We start from the raw sequence: 25326 nt of genomic DNA, 5'->3' as shown, positions 1-25326 counted from the left end.
CAAATATATGGAGAGGTTATGAAGAACAAGAATGAAGAGAAAGTCATTAGTCATTTACAGAAATAAGGCAAAATGTCTGTTACTAAGCTAGACCAGCAGCATATCTTGGCTGGGCACGAGTTGGGGTTCCAGTACATCTGGGAAGAGCAGATAACATCCATCCTCCACCTGGCACCATTGACATGCTTCCTAAGGTCACACCCCAGAGCATCCACTTATGTTAATTAGTGCCTTGAATGCTGCAGCAGAGCTAAGAAGTGCCCCCTCATATCTATTAGCATATACCAATTTGCATATAAAGTGAGGACTCTCCCAGCGGTTCAAAGGGACTGAAACTCTAATCTTCTTGTAGATTTAAGGACATAAAAATAGATCTGACAGTGGCCCCAGCCTGAGGATAAGTTTCAGGAAAGGACTATGGAATCCCTAACAGGGAGCTTAACACAGGGAAGAAAGTGTATGAACTGGTGGGCTATGCTCAGCACCAAATCTTTGGTGCACTGTGTGTCTTCCATTCTGGCAGTTCTTTGGAAGAATCTGTGAGTTTTGGGGCTTCTGAATTGATAGACCTTTTTCATTAAAGCTTCTGATATTTTGGGGCTCAGTTCTCTTTACTATGGAGCCCCATCCCTTTCTGAACTTAACTGGCCTAGGAGTAGGTTCTATGAGCAACTTGACTGTGTTCAGCATGGCTCATAGCAGACCAGTGATGTAGGAGTTTCTGAAAGTGGTAGTGGTTACAGTGGCTCCTCTTGTTCCCTCGCTGGCAGTAGCAGAGGACTTTGAAGTGACCCAGACCAGCTGTTATGGTGATTCAGTCCTCAGCATTTATCAAGCACCCTCCTGAAACACAGTAGACCCTGAGATGCTCAGTAAATGCAGCTGAATGATGACTTCAAAGAAGCCTTTAGAATAAACTGATATCAAAGCCATTGCAAAAACCAGGTAGCAGTGTGAGAATCCTCAAAATGTCACTTATCTCTTCCCCAGACCATCATTGACCGTACATGTCTCAGGTCACCACGCTAGGTCAGGACCAGAGGGTCAGAAGAGTGAAGAGTTCACAGTTCAGCAGCCCTGGCTTTAAATGTCAAGAAGAATAGTGACAGGGATGTCACCATCAAAGCCCCTCATGGCACTGATGCCACTGGTGTTTGCACACCCTGGCCTGGCTTCTGCTAGGCAAGCGCAGGTTTGCTTTTGCCTTTTAGCTCTCAACATTTACTGACACTTCCTTCATCTTGGACACTTCAGGTAGGCACTGGACACACATCAGCGAACAAGCCCAGTCCTTGCCCTCCAGGGGTTTACGGTTTTGAGCAGAAGGTCCACAGATGAACTCCAGGGTATTCTGGGAAAACCCTTGAAATATATGTGAAATGGTGTGTCTATGTAGATTAGGGTGAGGATGGGAAGAGTCAAATTCTCATATGACTTTGTGACTCAAAAACGTTAAGAACCACTGATTGGAACCATCCATTTCCCTCATTTCTAGGTTCTTTGTAAGTAATCAACCACTTAGAGCACCTCCCGGTGTCTCTCACCTTTTACTGTGTCCATGACTTGCCTTCCTCGCCAGCTCATGGCAGACCCCTAGCGGTGGAGGAGGGGAGCACACCTCATGATTGCCATTATCTCAGTTCCCAGGGGCTCTGTCCCAGGAAGGATGAGTTTACCCAGGGAGTGGCCGGCCGCCCCTGCTCTTTTGGATGACTCTGGGCTCATCCAGTGAGCAGGCCCCTGCCTACTCCCTGACAGGCAGAATGACTAGGGAGGAATTTTTAACTCTTTCTGAGGTACTGCTTGCTTCCCAAGACTTCTCCATGCTAGACATCCACTGACTGAGATGGAAGAACACACTTTTCTTTTACAAAGGGTCAGTGAGATCTCAGGGAGTGGTTCTGACTGGGAGGAATAGGGCAGAGGGAGGGAATAGACTGGGCAGAGCATTTCTGGTTAGCAGTCCTATCTCTCATGCAAATTAACCAAATGTCATTCTGAAATGCTCATCACTCCTAAGTACATTTTTGTTAGTGTGACTCTCTTGAAACACAACACACCCACCTCCAGACACTCTCGGAGCTTAAGAAGGGAGGGACAGACTCCCCTGGTCTTCCCTTAGACGGCATCACCAATCTCCTCCTAGATGCTTTACCATTCTGCCAATTTCTGTAAGATAGAAAACACATTTAAAGAAAAAAATATGTGTGATGAAGTGTTCTAATGAGATTGAACCCCCCAATTTTTGAAAATGTAATGTCTAAAAGCCAGAATAAGTTATTTTAAACTTATCAGCAATTTTCAGATTCAATTTGGGGAACAGACTATGTTTGTTTGGTAAAACATTCCAATGGCTTTATGGCAGCAAAGCCAAAATAGTGTCTTCAATGGTTAAGACAGAGAGAGGTACACTGCTCTCTTTCATGACATTGAAATGGCTTGCATTATGGAGTGAGATCCGTCTCTGCAGAAAAAGATGTGTCCTGAGAAGTGAGCCTGGGGCTAAAATGGGGTTTTCCCTTCTTGCTGGGTCTCAAAGATCAGGGTCCTGCACCCAGGGATGAAAGGAGCAGAGAGAGATATAGGCAAGGGTACTACATGGCAGAAGGTAGGTTTTGTGGCCATGTGGCAGCAGAATGAGGGATGAGGAAAGTGTAAAAGAAAAAAAAACCAAAAACCCTGTCTAGGTATATATGGCTGGTGGACTCCAAGAATAATAATTTCCTGTATCTCGTTTTATGGGGTTTTCCTCCCTCTTTCCTATACTAGAAGTCCTTCCTATTATCCCAAAGCTTCAGTACGTGCTGGTCTGTGATGTGCTTGGACAGATAATACAGGGGTCTTCGTCTGTACTTGGGGTGAGGAGGTATGGGGAAAGCAGTAGCAGTTGGAGAAGCTGGTCACAAGATGGCCAGAGGTCCCGCAGAACTCCAGAACCAGCAGGGCTAGGCAGAAAATGTAAGTATCCTCTGGGAATTACATGGGTGGGGAACCAGTCTACAGCTGAACTTTTAGTGGTGGATCAGGATCCGAGCTTGGACTTTTGTGATTTTAAACACTGAAGGGAAGGATGACCTTTGGAGACTAGAGAAGCCAAAGACTTCAGAGTTAGTTAGTTGGTTAGTTAGTTAGTTAGTTAGTACTTGAGTTGCCCCCAAATCATTTATGGCCAAATGTCATGAAAGCATGAACAGTAAGACTTAAAGGCGTTTAGAGGAAGGAAAGGTTGCTCTTCCCCATGATGGCTGGGAAGGCTTCACAAAAGAAGAATCTGAACCTGATCTAGAAGAGGAGGTAGCAGTTGGAAAGGGGGAGCAGCAGAAGAGCACTCCTGTTAGGAGACATGGCAGGAGAAAAAGCAGGAAGACCAAGGGTAACTGTGCTTTAAACAAGGAATGGTCCTGTCTGGCTGGAAGCAAGCCTATATTCTTGAGTATTCATCCTCCATACTTCAAATTACTTTAGGTCCCATTCCTGAGGTCCAAGGATGAGAACATATTACGCTCACCTCAGTGGAGTAATCAAAGGTACTGAAGACATCTCGAGTCAACTGGTATCATTCTCAGAGAGAGACCAATCATCCCAAGAGGATGAGAATTGTTCTAAATGATTCACCCTTGGTTTTCTCATGCCTCACATCCCCTTCTCAAAAGGTACTCCTGCATCTCACACCCAAAACCCCTGAAAAATGCTGCAAGAAATGCACAGCTCCTCTTCTGCCCAGATCCCACAGCTACTCTCCTCTGTGCAAAGACTCCTCTGGGAAAGAGGTGTTTTGCTTTCTTGTTTTCATTTAAAAATGCTTATTCAGCACCTCTTCTGTGCCAAGCCTGTTCTAAGTATAGAGTACACAGCAATGAACACACCAGTCTCTGCCCTCATAGAGTTTTCCTTCTAGTAGGGAAGACAGACAAATATAAATATGTAAATAAAATGTCAGGTAGTGTTACGAATAAAAGTAAATAAGCATAGTAAGGGGACAGGGAAGGATAAGAAGGGACTCTGTTTTACACATGATGGACAGGAAAAGTCCATCTAAAGAGGTGACATTGAGCAGAGAGAGGCTGTAGGTGTGGAGGCCCATGCCTTGAGATGGGCCCAGGTTTTGAGAAGGCCACTCTGGGTGGGCAAGCTCAGTGGACACAGTGGATGAAGAGGTGGAGGGGCAGACACAGACTCCTAGGAAAGGGACACAGGAGGAATCATCCTGTAGCTCCTGGACGTGGACCACTCCCACCCATCACAGCCACACAATGCCCATGGTCGTAACCCCACTCCAGCCCTTGGAAGGGCCTTGCCTGCCATTCTTCCCTCACTCCCTCAACCAGACTCACTAAACTTTCCCAAAGTTGCTATGCTCTGCAACTGGGGGATAAAAGGGCAAACTTCCAGCTTCAAAGTTAGAGCAATCAACAGCCAAGGGATTTGAGGTGGCTGGCGCCTTATTAGCACAATGTTGTAATGAGTCTCCAGAGAAGCTCCACAACTTCACTCCAGAGAGGGGAAAGTTTCCCTCAGTGAATCAATACTTGGGTCTCCAAGTTTCAAAATTCCACAGAAACCGGGAAACCATCCAAACACATCTAGGTACTAGATGCACATGGAGTCACAAAGTCTCCCAAAAATGACTTACGCCAAGGCCTTGGTAGGGATGCTACTCCTGAATGTAGATGAAGGTTAATACAGCAGGACCCCTGGGGTGCCCGTGGTGGAGCTAAATGAATCTCATCACCCACAGTTACACCTACAGCTCAAAAGGAAAGGACAGGAGGACAGATCCCAAGGCCATCGCCACAGGGTGGTTCTCTTGCTCCCTCACCCACAGAACCCAATAGCAAGGGTCAGAGTCCTCTCAGCTGAGAATGTAATGGTTTTGATGAAGCTAGAAAGGCAAGAAGCTCCTGAGAGCCTGGAAACCCCCTCCAGCTGGGTAACCAGGAAAATCCAAGAGTAGCTGCTTCTCAGCCCTGAGGTAACTTGGGGTCTGTTTAAGGTAGCTGAGTGGTTGGAAAATGAAGAGCATGGGGTTTGTCAAAGAGGATGCAACACAACCAGGCTACATAACAATAGTGAACATTTACTGAACATTTATTACGTGTGTTTCATACATGTTATCCCGAATCCTCCAAGGAGACCCTATGAGCTAGGTGCTGTAATCCTGAAATCCACTCCCCCGAGGAGGGGACTGAGGCACAGAGACCAACAGGCACTTGCTTCCAAAGTTACATAGCTAGCTAATGGAACAGTCAGGATTTAAAACCAGGTCAGAATCCAGAACCCGTCCCCCTAGATGTTACAATACATGGCACTCTGGAAACGATCCTGTAGCCCAAATAGTCTCAGTATGGCTCTGGATATAGTGGGCACCAACTATCTTTTGGGTGAATGACATTTTGCTTTTCTTTTTGGCTGTGCCTCACAGCATGCGGGATCTTAGTTCCCCGACCAAGGGTCGAAACCGTGACCCCTGCAGTGGAAGCATGGAGTCTTCACCACTGGACCGCCAGGGAAGTCCTGTGAATGACTTTTTACTGTCAGGGAAATTTGCCTGACCAATGTCATAAGGATTGTTTCTCTTGGAAAATCCCATACTTTTGTTAAGTGCCTGGTTGGTATGAACTCTTCATTCCCAGAAGAGTAAAGAGCTGGGCTCTGTGAACTCCAGGGCCCCTCCCTGGCTTGTACTCAGAGTTCTGATGGAACTGCTCTGGGTGAGATACAAGGCAGAGGCTAATCCACAGAGGGAATCTGTGGAGCTCAGCAGGCCTACTGTAGGCAGAACCTGATCTACACTCTTGCTGTTTCAGGGCACTGGACACCGTCCTGGCTAACCCTATACAGTTATGTGAGTTGCAGTTGCCCCTGGGTCTGTTTGAGAAACGATTCAACTGTCTTCTCTCTCCAACCAAAGGGATAGCCGCCTCACCTCCACAATGTGACACAGAGAGTATCTATGGAGCTCTTAAAGACAAGCAAGGGGAAGCAGCTGCATGGTCTCCTACAGAAAGCCATTCCCTCTACTACCCAATCTAAATATTTCCTGTCACACACCAGAGCATTTCCACTCTCCATGAGGAAAAACAACAGAGGGTAACAACTGTCTGCTTATAATTCAAACAGCCACTATGTCCCTTCCAATGGCCAGCTCCCTCTCTTCTAGATCATTTCTGAAGCATTCTTAGATGTCTATTATAATTATATAAATAGATCTGATTTTTTCCAGCTTATTATGAAAATGTTCAAATACACAGGAAAGCATAAAAAAAATAGTACAATGAGCACCCCAAACCCACCATCTGATGCAAATTTTTAACTCTTAGTGAGCATCTAGGCTTCTATGGATAGATGACATTTCTAAAGACAGGTAAAAGTTTCAAATATTCACAAGAAACCTAATTAATGACTATACTCAAGGTGAAATATTAAAATAATTCATTCATAAAATAATAACATTGAAATCAGAAATATATGTTTGATATTCACTAATTTGATCTTCGTTAAAAATTATAACAGAAGACAAAAGCTATAAGCCTTAGTTAACAATGTAAAAAACTGCCTTGAAGGAAAGGGAGAACACTGATAAAGAGGCTTTAAGAAAAAAGAATAAAAACAATATGATCATCTCAATAGATGCAGAAAAAGCTTTTGACAAAATTCAACACCTATTTATGATAAAAACTCTCCAGAAAGTAGGCATAGATGGAACCTATCTCAACATAATAAGCCATATATGACAAACCCACAGCAAACATCATTCTCAATGGTGAAAAACTGAAGGCATTTCCTCTAAGATCAGGAACAGGACAAGGATATCCACTCTTGCCACTATTATTCCACATAGTATTGGAAGTCCTAGCCAAAGCAATCAGAGAAGAAAAAGAAATAAAAGGAATACAAATTGGAAAAGAAGAAGTAAAACAGTCACTGTTTGCCAGTGACATGATTCTATACATAGAAAATCCTAAAGATGTCACCAGAAAACTGCTAGAACTAATCAATGAATTTGGTAAGGTTGCAGGATACAAAACGAATGCACAGAAATCTCTTGCATTCCTATACACTAACGATGAAAGATCAGAAAGAGAAATTAAAGAAACAATCCCATTTACCATCACAACAAAAAGAATAAAATACCTAGGAATAAACCTACCTAAGAAGGCAAAAGACCTGTACTCAGAAAACTATAAAACACTGATGAAAGAAATCAGAGGTAACATGAACAGATGGAGAGATAAACCATGCTCCTGGATTGGAAGAATCAATATTGTGAAAATGACTATACTACCCAAAGCAATCTACAGGTTCAATGTAATCCCTATCAAATTACCAATGGCATTTTTCACAGAACTAGAACAAGAAATTTTACAATTTGTATGGAAACACAAAAGACTCCAAATAGCCAAAGCAATCTTAAGAAAGAAAAACAGCTGGAGGAATCAGGCTCCCTGACTTCAGACTATACTACAAAGCTACAGTAATCAAGACAGTATGGTACTGGCACAAAAAGAGAAATATAGATCAATGGAACAGGATAGAAAGCCCAGAGATAAACCCACGCACATATGGTCAACTTATCTTTGACAAAGGAGGCAAGAATATACAATGGAGAAAAGACAGCCTCTTCAATAAGTGGTGCTGAGAAAAATGGACAGCTACATGTAAAAGAATGAAATTAGAACACACCCTAACACCATACACAAAAATAAACTCAAAATGGATTAAAAACCTAAATGTAAGGCTAGACACTATAAAACTCTTAGAGGAAAACATAGGCAGAACACTCTATGACATAAGTCACAGAAAGGTCCTTTTTGACCCACCTCCTAGAGTAAGGGAAATAAAAACAAAAATAACAAATGGGACCTAATTGAAACTTCAAAGCTTTTGCACAGCAAAGGAAACCATAAACAAGACAAAAAGACAACCCTCAGAATGGGAGAAAATATTTGCAAATGAAGAAATTGACAAAGGATTAATCTCCAAAATATACAAGCAGCTCATGCAGCTCAATATCAAAAAAACAAACAACCCAATCCAAAAATGGGAAGAAGACCTAGATAGACATTTCTCCAAAGAAGACATACAGATGGCCAACAAATACATGAAAAGATGCTCAACATCACTAATCATTAGAGAAATACAAATCAAAACCACAATGAGGCATCACCTCACACTGGTCAGAATGGCCATCATCAAAAAATCTACAAACAACAAATGCTGGAGAGGATGTGGAGAAAAGGGAACCCTCCTGCACTGTTGGTGGGAATGTAAATTGATACAGCCACTGTGGAGGACAGTATGGAGGTTCCTTAAAAAACTAAAAATAGAACGACCAGACCCAGCAATCCCACTACTGGGCATATACCCTGAGAAAACCATAATTCAAAAAGATACATGTACCACAATATTCACTGCAGCACCATTTACAATAGCCAGGACATGGAGGCAACCTAAATGTCCATCAATAGATGAATGGATAGAGAAGATGTGGCACATATATACAATGGAATATTACTCAGCCATAAAAAGGAACGAAACTGAGTTATTTGCAGTGAGGTGTATGGACCTAGAATCTGTCATACAGAGTGAAGTAAGTCAGAAAGAGAAAAACAAAAACTGTATGTAACTCATATATATGGAATTTTAAAAAGCAGTACTGATGAACCTAGTGTCAGCACAGGAATAAAGACGCAGACATAGAGAAAGGACTTGAGGGCACAGAGGGGGAGGGGAAGCTGGGATGAAGTGAGAGAGTAGAATTAATGTATATACACCACCAAATGTAAAATGGATGGCTAATGGGAAGCTGCTGCATAGCACAGTGAGATCAGCTCGGTGCTTTGTGATGACGTAGAGGGATGGGATAGGGAGGGTGGGAGGGAGGTTCAAGAGGGAGGGGATATGGGGATATATGTATACATATAGCTGATTCACTTTGTTATACATCAGAAACTAATACAATATTGTAAAGCATTTGTACTCCAATAAAGATGTGAAAAAAAAAGAAAATAGAGAGTCATAAACCAACCATTGAGTCTTGTTAGATAGATAAGAAGACAGTAAAAATATTTACATATCAGTTACTCGAAAATTTAGTGAAATCTACATTTTTTTTTCCTGGATCTTGTGCTTACAGAATTGAGCATTTGTCTGAATCAGTCAACTAAAAAGACCAAGGAGCATTCCCACATTATTGAAAGAGTTTTTAAAAAATACTTCCATGGGGACTTCCCTGGTGGTACAGTGGTTAAGAATCCACCTGCCAATGCAGGGGACATGGGTTCAAGCCCTGGTCCGGGAAGATCCCACATGCCGCGAAGCAACTAAGCCCATGTGCCACAACTACCGAGCCTACGTTCTAAAGCCCAAGAGCCACAACTACTGAGCCCACATGCCACAACTACTGAAGCCCTCGTGCCTAGAGCCCGTGATCCGCAACAAGAGAAGCCACCGCAATGAGAAGCCCGTGCACCACAACAAAAGGTAGCCCCCACTCACTGCAACTAGAGAAAGTCCGCGCATAGCAATAAACACCCAACACAGCCAAAAATTAATTAATTAATTAAAAAAAAATACTTCCATGGATAGTTGTCTTGTAACATTGAAATTAAAAATATTTGTTATAGGAAACCATATGTGTTTAAAATGTTTATTTTCAGAAGACTGTGTTAATGTAAAGTTGTAAACTATTTTCATGAGAGGCTGATTTATTTACCACTATTATTATTATTACCTCACATATGGAATTATATAGCTAAATAAATGCTCAGGAGAAAACTCATAGCCTAAAATGCTTATAAACAAGAAAGAATAAAAATTAATGACTTGAGTATGCAAAACAATAAATTAGGAAGAAAAATTAAGAGGAAGGAATTAATATAGAGAAAAGCACAAAGTAATAAATTTTTATAACTAAAAACAGCGAATACAAGAACTGATTTTTGAAAATCAACTAAACAGATTAACTATTAGTGAGCCTAACTTTTTTTAAAAGGAGAAAGCACAAACACACCAAATAGGAAAGGAAGAAATAACCAGATACAGCAGAAATATACATATATGTATATATAAAGACATAATATATATATATATGGTTTTGCTCACATATATCCAAATACATTGGAAAACTTGTATGAAATGGATCAAAACTGACCCCAGAAAAGATGGGAAATCTAAATGTACAGAAGTAGAATAGAATAAAGTTGTCAGAGTTGCCCTCTACGTACTCCCTGCCAAAAATCGCCATATGCAGATAATTTCACAGAACTAAGCACAGAAAATAAGGAAATTTTTCTAATTATTATCATAAAGCAAGCATTATAGCAATAGGAAAACAGCAAAACTAGTACAAAAAAAGGAAAACTACTCACTTATGAGTATCAATGCAAAAATCACAAAATAGGCACAATAAGAATCCAGTAAAGCATTAAAAAAAATAAGATACCATAACCAAGTGGGATTTTTCAAGGAATGCAAGACAATTTGATATTAGGAAATCTATAAATATAGTTCATCATACAAATAGAAAAAAAGAGAAACATCTTTTAATCACTTCCATGGATGTTGAAAAAAAATTTTTATAAAAACCAACTTACATTCTTAATTTTTTTTAGCTTAGAAAGTTCTTAATAAAATGGGAAAAGATGAATACCTTCATAACATTACATATCTGTAATCTCCAAAGTCAGAATTATTTTCAGCTGGGAAAGACTAGAAGCTTTCCATTAAAGTTAGAAAAACCGCAAAATGTTCACTATTGCCTACAATATATGGTGCAAATATTCAAGAGAAATCAGGATGAAATTAGCAAAGAGGAGATGACAACTGTACAATTTTTAACTGGAAACTTCCAGAAAATTATCTCAGGCAATAAATAAATTGAGTAAGATGGCTCAGTACAAAGATAATATACAAAAATCAAAAAATATATATATACAAAAATCAATAGCTTTATTATTAGTGAGAAATAGGTTGCAGATAACAGAAATCATTCAAATTGGTATAAACAGAAAGTGATTTTTTTGTGTGTGGTTTACAAAGTCACTGGAAGGAATGGAAGAATAGGATCTAAGCAGGACTTCCAGGAATGCTTAGCCAGACTATCTCTGCTGTGATGGGGTGCACTGCCAATTCTACTGCAGGAAGCTGCTAGAGCAGGAAAAGTGACACTGTCTGCCGGGAACCATATTGGAACACGGTTATCTCATGCCCTGCCACTCTCCCCACATAACACAGCTCCAGATTCTGTATTCTGCATGTACAAAATCTAGATTTCATCCAGAATACTAGTTATGCTGCAGTCTTGGAAATGTAGTTTTCAGCTATAGAGAGTCAGCTCTAATGAAAAGCCGTAAAAATAATCTCCTTGGACTTAAAACACTTTTAAATCCAGATGCTGTACTATAAAATGCCTTGTCCTGTGCTGATAAACTTAATTTCAAAAGCTTTCAAATTAAACACAGCTGGTTAATCAACCAGGGTGGAAGAGTCAAATAAGAATAAATTTAACTGTGTTCTCAAACAAAAGTGACAAATTTCTCTGTTGGTTTCCTGCTATTCAATATAAAAATACATAAGTAAAGGTGATTCACTGTTAAATTATTTCATTACTCATTTTAAATGAATACCTTAAAGTATGTCAAGAATCATGAACTGGATTTAGTTAAATAGGTGAAGTCATGAGGCACAGCTAAGTGAAGGAGATAATAATAGTTTATTAATGATATTTGTGAATCACTTCCAGTAAATCTCATCTGCCAATGAACTCCTGCTTGGTATTCGGATGTGGTTCTTCATAAGCCATAAAAAGCTCAAACAACTTTTAATTATTGAGCTAGGTACCATAATTCATTGACTCCCTTCTGCAAAAGTTAAAAACAATCTAGACAGCATAACCAAATAGTTGATGAATATTCTCCTTATGGAAGTATCCCAGCTACTAAAGAAAGTACGAAAGAATTAGAATACAACAGTACGAAATATTCTTGACAAGAAAATCAAACTTGAATCTGATCAAGACTCTACATCAAACAACCAGTCTTCAGGGAATACAGAGGGGCAGAGGAATGGGCTGCACAGCACCACAAGGATGCAAAGAGTAAGCAGAGACTGTGGGCATGTTATAGGACAAATGACCGGTTCACTCAACTAAACTGTAAGGGGAAAAGAGAGAGAGAGCCAGGATGTGGATCTCGATTTTAGAAATCTTAGGGGAACATCAGCAAGTTGCAAAGTATGGTCTGTTATGTTATGTTAAAAATTTTTTCAAGATGACCACAGAAATATGGACAGGAAATATGAAAGGCTATTTAATGTACTAAGCTCACTATGTTGTATTAGATTATATGTACTGTTAGTATTGTATATATTAATATATAATATTAGTAGTATAAATATTAAGAAATTATTAAACTTATGTTAAGAGAAATATGTCAGGAGAGAAAAAGATAAAGTAAATGTGGTACATTGTTAACATATGGGGAATCTGGGTGAAGGATATATGGGAATTCCTTACAACTTGACTATAAATCAAAAGTTATGTTAAAATAAAAAGCTAAAAGAAAATAAAATTGTGTTTCATTTCCACCAGTCTCAAATGAAATCAAAATAACCAAGACAGAGGAAACTGTCTCTCTAGAGCCACAAAGTCCTTGTTTACACAGAGGAAGTTTACATCCTCCAGGTGGATAGCCAGCTGTGTCATCACTACCTATTAAAAGCATCCTGGCACAGGGGGACTGACCTGAAGCAGGAATGGAGCCCGGGTCCCCACAGGGCCGGAACTCCGCAGTCGGTGAGCTGTCCTGGAGCCAAAGAGGAGGGCAGCCAGATGTCTGACCCCACCCCTGCCCCCCACTCCGCCCATGGCCTCAGCAGCGCCACCCTCGGGGCTGCACGCCAGGTCATCCATGGCATTCAAGAGATGGTGGCTCCTAATGTAATCTTCTTACGCTGTCTCAATAACATGTGGACTCCGTAAGGCCAATAAGCATCACAACTTTGGTTGAACTGGATCTGGGATTCGCCAGGGCTTTGGCTTTGGGACAATGCCTGGCCGAGTCCACACTGATGGGAGATGGGTCTCCTCAGGACACACTGGAGCTTCAGTTTCTGGACAACACTGGGCCTCACCCATGCAGACAGGAGCCCACTGTCTTCAGGACTGGCTGGGAGGCACCACCAGAGTTAAAAGGTGAAGAGAAAGTGGGGAGAAGCTTCTTGTATGTGGCTGACTGCTGAGGGGGGTCCATTTTCAGAGGAGCCAGCAGAGGAAGGGCTCCATGTGGAATACTGTGGATTTCAGGTAGTGTTGTGTGCAGTGTAGACAGTTGCCATTGTCTTTCTTTGGTGTGTGGGATCTAGTTTCCTTGGCATCATTTATTAAGGGGACTTCCCCAGTGTATGTCCTTGGCAGCTTTGTCATAAATTAACTGGCCACATACGTGTGGGTTTATTTCTGGGTTCTCTGTTCTATTGCTCTGGTGCATGTGCCTGTTTTTGTGCCAGTTCCACACTGTTTCAGTTCCTGTAGCTTCATAGTATAGTTTGGAGTCATGGAGTGAGTTGACTCCAGCTGTGCTGTCCTTTCTAAGGATCGCTTTGGCTATTTGGGGTCCTTTTTGGTTCCACACACATGATAGGATTGTTAGTTTGGTTTCTGTGAGAAATGCTATTTTAATTGTGTTAGAGATTGAATTGGATGTGTACAGTACTTTGGCTGAATGAACGTTTTAACAGTATTCTTCCAATGCCAGATAACAGCATTTTTTTCTGTCTGTTTCTTCTTCAGTTTATTAGTGTCTTACAGTTTTCATTGTGCAGGTCTTTCACATCATTGGTCAAATTTATACCTAGGTATTTTGCTCTCTTTGATGCAATTGTAAATGGGATTGTTTTCTTAATTTTTCTTTCTGATACTTTTTTATTAGCATATAGAAACTCAACTGATTTTTTTTTTTTTTTGCGGTACGCGGGCCTCTCACTGTTGTGGCCTCTCCCGTTGCGGAGCACAGGCTCTGGACGCGCAGGCTCAGCGGCCATGGCTCACGGGCCCAGCCGCTCCGCAGCATGTGGGATCCTCCCGGACCGGGGCACAAACCCGTGTCCCCTGCATCGGCAGGCGGACTCTCAACCATTGCGCCACCAGGGAAGCCTAATATTTGAATTTTTTAATGTGTACTACTTCTATAATTTTTTAAACAAATTTTTAAAATATCTGTACGAGGATATACTTTATAATGTTTGTAACTGTGGGAATGGGAAACAATCTAAATGCAGAGAGACAAATAGGAAACTGATTAAAATAATTTAAATTGATTTTATGTATTTACTGACATGGAAAGATCCCCACACTCTATCAAGTTTTTTAATTAAAAAAAAAATCCAAATGCTAAATAACATGTACATCACGATCCATCATTTGAAAATCTGTGGTGTATGTAAATGTGGGTGTGCACAAGATGCTTATTCTAAAATGTGAATAATTATTGCAGCCAGGTGGTAAGAATGCAGGTGATTTTTATTTTTCTCTTTTTGCTTGGATTTTCTAAAATTTCCTATGAGGAACATAAATTATTTTATAGCAAAAAGAAAACAAAAATGTTATTTTAATACATTTTTCCTTAACTCATTCCACGTTTCTCCTAATTGAAACAAGGTCACAAGATTCTATTTGTAATTCCCGGCACAACTGAATATTTATCTGAGTCAAAATCTGTTTGACATCACCCTCAAATCAAAGTGTTCAGGTACAAAGATGTCCTTCAACCCACAGTGATAAGAACGCAGTTTCATATTTAAAGCAGATAAAAAGAACATCATTTGCCCAGTACCTAGTGCAGCTGTGACATCGATTTCACAGCCAAGGAAAGGGGAATGTAAATCATCACAGATGACAACAAAGCACAAGCTGAGTTTGTCAGAGGTAGTTCATTGTCTCGGATGTTCATTTCAAATCGCTTTGGGAAGGGAAAGTTACTGCTGCTAAATTTCAAAACATCTGAAACCCTGTGACTTTTCCAGTCATAAAGAACAGTCCTGCAAACCTTGATAAGAAAGTTTACGTTGACTTCATTACAACAGATTTAACAGTGAGAAAACAAAGCCAAAAGCAATAGGTGCTAATGCTCTAGTGCAAGTTCGGATCCAAAGCATTTTCATCACCTCGAAGCAAGTAAGAGGGTCACAAATCACCACCCCCTCTGCAATTTGGGACATTTTACTTCCAAGTAAAGGCTGTCCTGTACTTCAGAATTTTTAAAGTGACAAGAAGACACTTCAAAGGTGACAAGAAGACACTTCAAAGGTTACAACAATACACTTCCATTCAATTTCACTTGTATTTTTTGGCCTTTGTCTAATCTTAATCAGATTTCTCTGAGAACCAGAATTCAGAAAATCAAAATAGTGTTTACCACAAACTGAAAAACTGTCCAAAGGGCAGTGCTGAAGTAATAATGATGGCAACAATTATTGAGGTTTTCCAATGCACCAGGCACTATATTAAGTACTGATTAAGTACTTAAGTGTTGTTAAGTACTTAATCAGTACTTAAGCACTTAATTAAGCAATTAAATCAGTATTTAAATGCTGATTAAGTCCTGTATTAAGACCATTTCTCATGTTGATACTCACAAAACCTCATGAAATAGGCAATAATATTATCTACATGTGGCAGATTGTATTTTCTAAATATGGCCACAACTATATCTCCCATCCCAAATGCTTTTCCACAATGTGACTTTGCCAAAGTTCCTATCAACAGGTTGGGGCCTATATACCCTCACTTTGAACCAGGGCAGGCTTTACCCAAATGAGTATGGTAGAATGATGTCATATAACTTCCAAGGCCAGGTCAGAAAAGGCCTTGCAACTTCTACCAGGCTCTTGGGATGTTTGTTCTGGGGAAAACCAGCCACAACTTAAGAACTCCTAGTATAGTTAGGCCATCATGCTGTGAGGCCATGTGTAGATATTTCTAATCAATAGTGCCAGTTGAACTCCCACCCAACAACCAGTCTTCACTGCCAACCATGTGAGTGGACCATCCTGGACATCCAGCCCAGTCAAGCCTTCAGATGATTGTAGTCCCAGTCTCATGAGAGACCCTACAGGTAAGATTTCCCAGCCAAGCCCTTCCTGAAGTCCCGACTCACATTTTACACCACCAAGTTCAGGGTGCTTTGCTACACTGCAACTGTAACCAGAACACACCATTTTGCAAATGAGGAAATTGAGGCTTAAAGAGTGATTTGACTCCAGGTCTTAACTATCATTTTATCCAGCTGCCAGATGTTGGCATAATAAAGTTTGTACCATGCAGAAGATATCTCTCTCAAGTCACATGTTTATTTCAACACATCCATCAGCAGAACACACTGTGGGAGGAAAACTGTGACTTTGCTGAAGTGAAAGCAGTCTATTTCACTGCATTTTGTGATTAAGCGGTTTTCTCTGTTTCCATCTATTGATCTGTTAACTAAAATGTTGAAAACCTCTTACAAATTACTTTTGCTATTATAGCAGAGTGCTCCAACCTACAGTAGGCAACTGTCCTAATAAGAGATATCCCAAGATATGACTCTCTGTCTCTCCCTAAAATCACTTCTAGCAGGCTGTGTTGACATTTCAGAGGTCAATTCTTGCAGAATTTTCTCAAAGCATGAGCTATATGAACTCATGTCAAAGATTTTATTTAACAACTCATTAATTTATGAGGGAAACCGGTAAGATGTTACAACTAGCTTAAAGAAGCATTCAAAGAGCAATGACATTTATAGAGATACGAAATTCTGAAATGAATTTGCAAATACATGCACACTGGGTCTATCTACAGAAAATTGTCAGTCGCATTCTAATAAACACAATCCATGTGTTTTTCTACAGACAAGAATAATTTACACTATGATTAGTTTTCTACAATTTACAAAGTGCTAAAACATCTTAAAAACACTGGAAGGCAGAGATGACCTGAATGAGTGAGTTTGGACACTCACTAATTTTGTAATCTTTTTTTTCCCATTTCAAAGTCCTTCATGATATTCACATTTTTATTGAGAAAGGATTAATAATCTAAATTATATTTATATTGCAAAATTTACTTCTACTCCTTTGTAAATTTTATATTAATATTGAATTAATTGATTTATAACACTATATGATGCCAGGTAAAGCAAATACTAATCTTAGTTCACAAACTCGTGCATACCAAATTTAATTTCCTTGCTATTCTTAAAACTCAGTTTAATTTCCCTAGATGGCCCATTAACCTGATGGTAGAAATTAAATATCAGTCAGTTCTGGATTCTCCCACAAGCACACTTTTCTCCAGTGTTGTGTCTAAGTTAAGAGGAAGCTGGGAGGAGACAAGGAGGCCTTTGCCCACGGTCCTCTGGACCCTCCCATCTTGCCCTAGGTCATCAGTCCATAGGTAGCAGGTACATTGCTCCTCATTCGCATCAAGGAGGCCCTTGCAGGCTGGGTGGCTCTCCCTGCTATCTCTATGCCCCTTTCAGACACTCTAGCCTTTATTACTGCACCTCTCTGAGCTGTGGGAAACTCTCTGATGGTCTCAAATGTCCCACCTGCCTAGGAATTTTATGCAGCCACTTTTCCCCTAAGGTACGGCCACTGCCCTGGACCTTCCCAGAAAGCAAATTACAAGTGCTCTCTGTTCTCAGACCCACAACTCTATGTGGGGTTCTGTCATCTCCCCGCTTAGACTCAGCCTGGGGTTGGGAAAGGGCAGAGTACAATGCTCCTTCCCGGGGACCCAGCAGTTCTGAGCTATCCTGTTTTCCTCTTCAAGTCTCCTCTTTCCCCTGTTATGCAGAATCTCAGGAAATAAGAAGCCTTGCCCTGACTCATCAGGTTTTGTCTAGGCCCTGAGTCCTAAACTTGAAAAGGCTTTATTCTGCCTTCTGCAGTAACATTTCTTTCCCAGTTTTCTTACCGAAATGGGAGGAATAAGACAGCTCAGAGGGATAAGAAATACCCATAAAAAAAAAAAGGTTAACAATTCAAAACCCACCACATGGGTACTGTGCCAGATGTTTGAAAGACAAAGAAAAATATGATTCAATTTCTGATGTTACGATCTGTCCAGGGTCACCCAGCTAGTAGGGAAATACAGAGGAAAAACTCAACAGTGATAATATTACATTTAGTGCAATATCAGAATTTATATTTATAGATGAGAGGAATGTGGTTGGGCTGGGGGTGGGGGGAGAACTACTCAGAAAAGTTTTCTCATGGAAAACTCGATCTGATTTTTGCCAAAGTTAGAAAGGCATTTCAGGTAGAAAGAACAGCATATGTAAAGGTATGGAGGCCAGAGAGAACCTGATATTTTCAAGAAGGACAGGCAGTTTGGTTGAAGACTAAGCTATGGAAAAAGAATCATGGAAGAAGAAACTGGAGCAGTAGGTGAACCCAAGATCAAAAGGATGCTACACTAGAAAGCTTACATTTTACTCTGAAGGTTAATGGAGGCATCCAATGATTTTAGGCTGGAAAATATTATAACCTGTTTTGTGTTTTTAAAAGATCACTCTAGTAGAATGTGAGGAACTAAAGTGAGAAAGATATTAAAATCCAAGTAAGAGGGCTTCCCTGGTGGCGCAGTGTTTGAGAGTCCGCCTGCCGATGCAGGGCACACGGGTTCGTGCCCCAGTCCGGGAAGATCCCACATGCTGCGGAGCGGCTGGGCCCGTGAGCCATGGCCGCTGAGCCTGCGCGTCCGGAGCCTGTGCTCCGCAACGGGAGAGGCCACAGCAGTGAGAGGCCCGCGTACCGCAAAAAAAAAAAAAAAAAAAAAAAATCCAAGTAAGAGATAAAAGAACCCAAGCTAAAGCAATAACAGTGGGGATGGAAAAAAGAGGAAATTTATTTGCAAGATATTTTTGAGGCAAAATTACAGAAGTTGGGGTAAGAGAGTAAAGGAGAGAAAGGAGTCCAGGAAAACTCCCCAAATTCTGGCTTGGGTGACCAAGGAAATGATGATACCATTCACATAAACAGGAATACACATGAAAAGGGCAAGTTTGGGCAGAAGTGGATGGGGGGAGAGAGGAGGATGATACATTCACATTTTTTCATTCATCTAAAAGATATATGGTGAGAAATCATGTTGTCAACCCTGTCCCTCTCTACCCCAAACTACCACCTGCAACAAGTATTGTTGTTTTATTGGTCTCTGGTATATTCTTCCAGTCAGTTTTATTCTTATCTTTATTTTATATTAGAGTATAGTTGATTTACAATGTTGTATTAGTTTCAGGTGTACAGCAAAGTGATTCAGTTATACATATACAAGTATCCTTTTTCAAATTCTTTTCCAATTTAGGTTCCAGTCAGTTTTAACACATTGGCTTTAAGGCACCCAGGTAGAGCTCTTCAGTAAATAGTTGGATAGATGGTTCTGGAGTTCGAGAGAGATACCTGGGCTCATGAAAAATCAACTCAATACCAAAAAATCAAATAAGCCCATTTAAATATGGGCAAAGAAACTGGGTAGACATTTTTCCAAAGAAGACATGCAAATGACCAACAGGTACATGAAAATATACTCAACATCACTAATCATCAGGGAAATGCAAATCAAAACCACAGTGAGATGGCACCTCATACCTCACACCTGTTAGGATGGCTATTATTTTTAAAAAAGAAAGAAAGAACAAGCGTTGGTAAGGATGTCAAGAAAAGGGAACCGTTGGAACTTCCCTGGTGGTCCAGTGGTTAAGACTCCATGCTCCTAATGCAGGGCGCCCGGGTTTGATCCCTGGTCAGGGAACTAGATCCCACATGCCGCAACTAAGAGTCTGCTTGCCACACCTAAAAAAAATCCCGCATGCCGCAATGAAGATTCTGCACGTGGCAATGGAGATCCCATGTGCCGCAACTAAGACCCAGCACAGCCAAATAAATAAATGAATATTTTTTTAAAAAAGGGAACACTTGTACACTGTTGTTAGGAATGGAAATTGGTACAGCCATTATGAAAAACAGCATGGAGGTTTCTTTAAAAATTAAAATAGAACTACCACATGATCCAGCCATCCCACTTCTGAGTAAATATCCAAAGGAAACAAACAAAAACATTTTTTTAACTGTTAGGACCTCCTTGTGGTCCTCAAAGACCTTTACTGGATGGTTCTTTCCAGAGAGGGAGTCACACACTGACAGGGCTGTGGGCAGGCATTGCTTCCAGCTCCCCACACCTTGGGGGAAAAAACTGTGGGCAAGACACTGACTTCCATGGTCCATGATCACTTCTCCAGGGACGCAGAGTTGAGCAGCTTCTCTATCAAGTCCAGTGGGCTAGCAGCATGCAGCGGCAGTAGTAGCCCTTAAGGCCCAGTGCATCCCGGGTGTCCCCCTATTTCAAAGAAATATCGGCAATCTGTGTTTTTTGCAGCATTACTCACAACAGCTAAGGAAACAACTTAAGTGTCTGTCACCAGATGAATGGATAAGGAAGATATGGTTTATATATACATAAAATGTAAAAAAATTAATAAGCAGAAATCTCAGTTAAATAGAATTGAGAGACCAGAAGGGGGAGTTCTCACACCCTGCGACGATAGCAAAGCCCAACAGGAAGAAGAAAGACTCCCTTTCTTTCCTGGCAAGGACTCAGCCAATGAAAAGTCATGGACGCTTTGTTTACTATAGCCCTCCCAACTTCCTTTTCCTCTCTATAAAAGCATTTTCCTTCCCTTGTAGCGCAGGGATTTTCACACGGCTCACCATGGTTGCAACCCCGAGTTGCTGATCCCAAATAAACCCATCTTTGCTGGAAAAATATCTGGCAGTCTATTTATCTCAGGTAAACAATACAATGGAATATTATTAAATCATAAAAAAGAAGGAAATCTTGCCATTTGCAACAACATGGATGAGACTGGAGGGCATTATGCTCAGTGAAATAAGCCAGACAGAGAAAGACAAATACTGTATGGCATCACCTATATGTGGAACCTAAACAAACAAACAAATAAAAAGTCCAACTCACAGAAACAGAGAGAATGGTGGTTTCCAGGGCCTGGGAGGGTGGAAGAAATGGGTAGGTATTGGTCAAGGGTACAAACTCCTAACTATAAGATGAATAAGTTCTGGGAACCTAACGTACAGCACGGTATTCATAGCTAGCAACATGGTATTTTATACTTGAAGTTTGCTAAGAGAGTAAATCTTAAGCATTCTCACCAAACATGCATACACAAAAATGGTAACTATGTGAGGTGATGTATGTGTTAGTTAACTTCATTGTAGTAATCATTTCACGATGTACACAATCATCACACTGTACACTTTAAATATATACCATTTTATTTGTCAATTATACCTCAATAAAGCTGGGGAAAAAATAATCCTAACCTTTTCATTTCCTTCCCTTATTTCTCTTTCCCCTAGGACCCCATCTTCTATCATCTCCTAGCCCCAGTGAGGTAGGGACCAGGGTAGGATTAGCCAAGGTTCTATATTACTTGTGATGGTTCCTTACATCCCTGTAATAATAGGACTGCCTAATATTAGACAGGAGCCCCAATTTCAGAGGAATAATTAGATTTATTACTTTAACTAAAATTAACTGCTATTCTTGATCTGAACAAACAAGTGAAACTTTTGTTTGCAAAGTTGTAGTAAGTAACAGCCAAGAGAGTTGGGAAGAAGCTGAGTGAGGCTCGTTATACTAATTCTCCAGGGATCACAAGCACCATAAAACTTAGGAGAAGAGTAGATCCCTGAAGAAAACAAAGTTGCAATCCGAATCCCTCAGCCCTTATGTCACCTCCACAAAGAGATGTGTTTATTCCAGGAGTAGCTCATTCACTGTCTTACAGTGCCCCATTGTCCGCAGAAGAAACACCATCTTGCAGAAACTTGCCCAACGTTGAGAATGTAATAAAAGTCTTTATCAGTTGAAATGACCCCCATTAGTTTAAAAGGAGGATGAAGGAAGATTCCACTAAATGATAACTGAACTCTTCCAAGGCTTCTCCCAGGATGAGCTTGCTGAAATGTGGAAAATTTCAAAACATTCTGGACTCATCAGATCCTGTGAGCTGAATGATGACCAAGTCCAAGGAAACCATTCTCCCATCCAGGAAACGCCAGCTGACCATTCAGGATACTTTGGAAAGGAATAGTTATTCTTAAAGAATAAGATCTGCATTTAGAGCCCACAGACAATATTGCAAGCACAAGAAATACCCATGTGAACCAGGTATCTTCTGGAATCCTGTGAGTAGTGTATTTGGAATGGCCTGACTGGGACTTCCCCAGAGGGCTGCTAGACACCTAACCCTGGGCCTGAAGGGTAATCTCCACCATGGCACTGCAGAGGATGGCAGAGCAGCAATGGCTTCCCCAAACCGTCCTCTTCCTGGCACTTGTCTTCGCTAATTTTTATAAGATGTGGCACATCGAGCACACACACTGGGTCTCATTTGTAACTTCAGCCCCACCGTCCAGGTAAATGCTAGGCAAGTCAACGTTTATCCAGGCAGAACCATTAAGTTACTCACATTGAGGAGATTTGCCTGTCCCACCTTGTGCTCTGTGTAACTGTCCCCTTGGAAAACCCAAAGCTCTGGAGAGCATCAAGTCTGGGTGAAACTCTTAACGCTTTTCCTTAGGAGAAGATCTCACCCTCCTTCTAAGTGTGCTAGAACTATCCAGAAGGCAAGACGAACCTCCAGGGCATCCATAGAGACTTTCCCACTGGCCACTGCATGACTGACCCTTAAACAATGAATGGGGCTTCCCTGGTGGCGCAGTGGTTAAGAATCTGCCTGCCAATGTAGGGGACACAGGTTCGAGCCCTGGTCCGGGAAGATCCCACATGCCGCGGAGCAACTAAGCCCATGCGCCACAACTGCTGAGCCCACATTCTAGAGCCTGCTAGCCACAACTACTGAAGCCCGTGCACCACAACTACTGAAGCTCACACGCCTAGAGCCCGTGCTCCGCAGCAAGAGAAGCCACCGCAATAAGAAGCCCGTGCACCGCAAGGAAGACTAGCCCCCGCTCGCCGCAACTAGAGAAAGCCCGCGCGCAGCAACGAAGACCCAATGCAGCCAAAACTAAATTAATTAAATAAATAAAAATTTTTAAAAAACAAAAAAACAATGAATGGTGTGAGTGGATGGTGCAGCCATGCCCAGGCTCTCAGGCTGCCAGGCAAGTCTCCCCTTTCACTCACCAAGCCTGAAGGATAAAGGGAGAAATACCTGAATTCATGAAGTGGACCCCTTCTCTTTGTATTTGGAAGCCCCTCCCCCTGGCTGTTGACCTCCCATTTGATACAGGAAAAAAACAGAAGTTTATCAAGCAGCCCTGTCTATGAGCTATATCCTTAGGCTAATCACAATGTCTTTTCATGGTTTATCTGTGCTAAGCTCATGATTCAGTATGAACCCACAGCTTTCTCCTCACCTTCCACTCCCATCCAACTCTTCCTCATCTTAGTCTCTATTCCCACTTCTCTTCCAGTGTGTCCCACCAGGACTTCGCCTAAATGATACTCATTCTATTAGCTCCTGATGATGTGTCTGGGTATCACATTCATGTTGTGTCCTGCTTCTGTCCTGGAAAGAGCTGGGTACGTTTCTTGGCTGCCTGGGCTCACCTTTGAACCAAATGATTGGGCTACAGAGAACTCTTTTTCAAATCGCTGAGTATCTAAGCAATATTGAGCCTAGAAATAACCCCTGGGGAATAGCCCTTAGTTACATCCTCAGAGGCTGATCAACTATTTTGTGTTCTTTAGTAACTGTCAACAAATGTTATATACAATAGTAGTTCGTGGAATAACTTTGAATAGGGCAGCCTTGCTGAAGAGAAGGCAAAACCATAAAAAAGAGAAAGTTTATACAGTTTACCATTTCATCTTCTCTACTAATATCCCCTAGCATCTCCTTCATCCCAGGTACCTAAACTGGGTCCCAATCTTATTCTCCAGTGACTGGTAAATAATTCTTGCTACAGTTCTGCCTGATCATTAAGGGAGTAGTTGATAATGCTTAAGGAAGGAAACTTCCAGGGATGTGGACATTTAAAAAGAGACCTTTTTTAGGGTTTGGGGTTTTTTGTTGTTGTTCTTTTTGGGGTTTTTTGTTTGTTTGTTTGGGGATTTTTTTAAATACATTTATTTATTTATTTCTGTCTGCATTGGGTCTTCGTTGCTGCACGTGGGCTTTCTCGAGTTGCGGCGAGAGGGGGATACCTTTCGTTGCGGTGCGTGGGCTTCTTATTGCGGTGGCTTCTCTTATTGCAGAGCACCGGCTCTAGGCGTGCAGGCTTCAATAGTTGTGGCTCGTGGGCTCTAGAGCGCAGGCTCGGTAGTTGTGGCGCACGGGCTTAGTTGCTGCGTGGCATGTGGGATCTCCCCAGACCAGGGATCGAACCTGTGTCCCCTGCATTGGCAGGTGGATCCTTAACCACTGAGCCACCAGGGAAGTCCTGTTTGGGTTTTTTTTGGGGGGGGGATGTTTGTTTTGGTTCTGGTTTTGGTTTTGGTTTGCTGCTGGAAGCACCTCTAGCAGACCCAAACAGACCTCTGTCCCTTTACTAGCTAGAACTCCAGACTGTCTCAAAGATGGAGAGTTTCCCCTTAGAGAATCTTCGTGGGGAGACATCGCCACCTTCTAATGAGGAAAAGCAAACCCTCTTCAGATGGGCCATTTTAACAGACTACTTGACATATTACTCTGCAATGTTACTGTCCTCTAGGAAGTACTACATAAGCAACATATCCTCAACCTATTCTGTGTCAAACAACACCAAATCCAACTCACAGACATTTGAGGTGTTATTCACTCATTCAGTAAATATTTACTAAAGCTGATTATTTCAAGAAACTTGTTCTAAGAGCTATATAAAAAGCAAAGATTAATAAAGACATCTTTGAGCAACAAATGAAAAACAACCATAAAATATAATAAAAGTTGAGTGATATATAACAAAACTATGAGAGATACAGAGACTCAGGCATTCAAAAGAGAAGGCTTCATGGAAATGACAGCACTTATTGAGGAGAGACTTAAAGGATAAATAGGATTTGAAAAGGCTGATGATTCCAAGTTGAAAGAATGCCATGTGCTAAAACATAGGTGCATAAAATAGATAAAGAATAAAAAAATCACAAAGGGTTTATTGTATCTTGAGCCCATGGGAGGATGTAATCAAAGGAGACCGTGGATATATCATATGAGGATGGATCATTAAGAATCTTAAATACCAAACTCCCACTAAGGAATTTTTATTTGTGCATACATTACTTGGATTTTTCTCTTTTTGATTGGTAAGAGTTGTGCTTTTCTCTCA

The 25326-nt window shown here is 41.1% G+C and overlaps 1 long non-coding RNA gene across 1 annotated transcript in view; it reads right to left on the bottom strand.

Annotated features, from left to right (window-relative positions):
- Window positions 1-25326, bottom strand: part of LOC309818438 — a 93988-nt gene that overhangs the window by 12653 nt on the left and 56009 nt on the right. Inside the window, exon 2 of the long non-coding RNA XR_014296351.1 lies at window positions 2065-2169. This is a non-coding gene — a long non-coding RNA (uncharacterized lncRNA). The remainder of the gene's footprint in view (window positions 1-2064; window positions 2170-25326) is intronic.

Source organism: Grampus griseus (assembly GCF_964374135.1).
Source record: "Grampus griseus genome assembly, chromosome: 2".
Classification (NCBI taxonomy): domain Eukaryota; kingdom Metazoa; phylum Chordata; class Mammalia; order Artiodactyla; family Delphinidae; genus Grampus; species Grampus griseus.
Note: the sequence above shows the minus strand (reverse complement) of the source record. Positions and strands in the feature narration are given on the sequence as shown.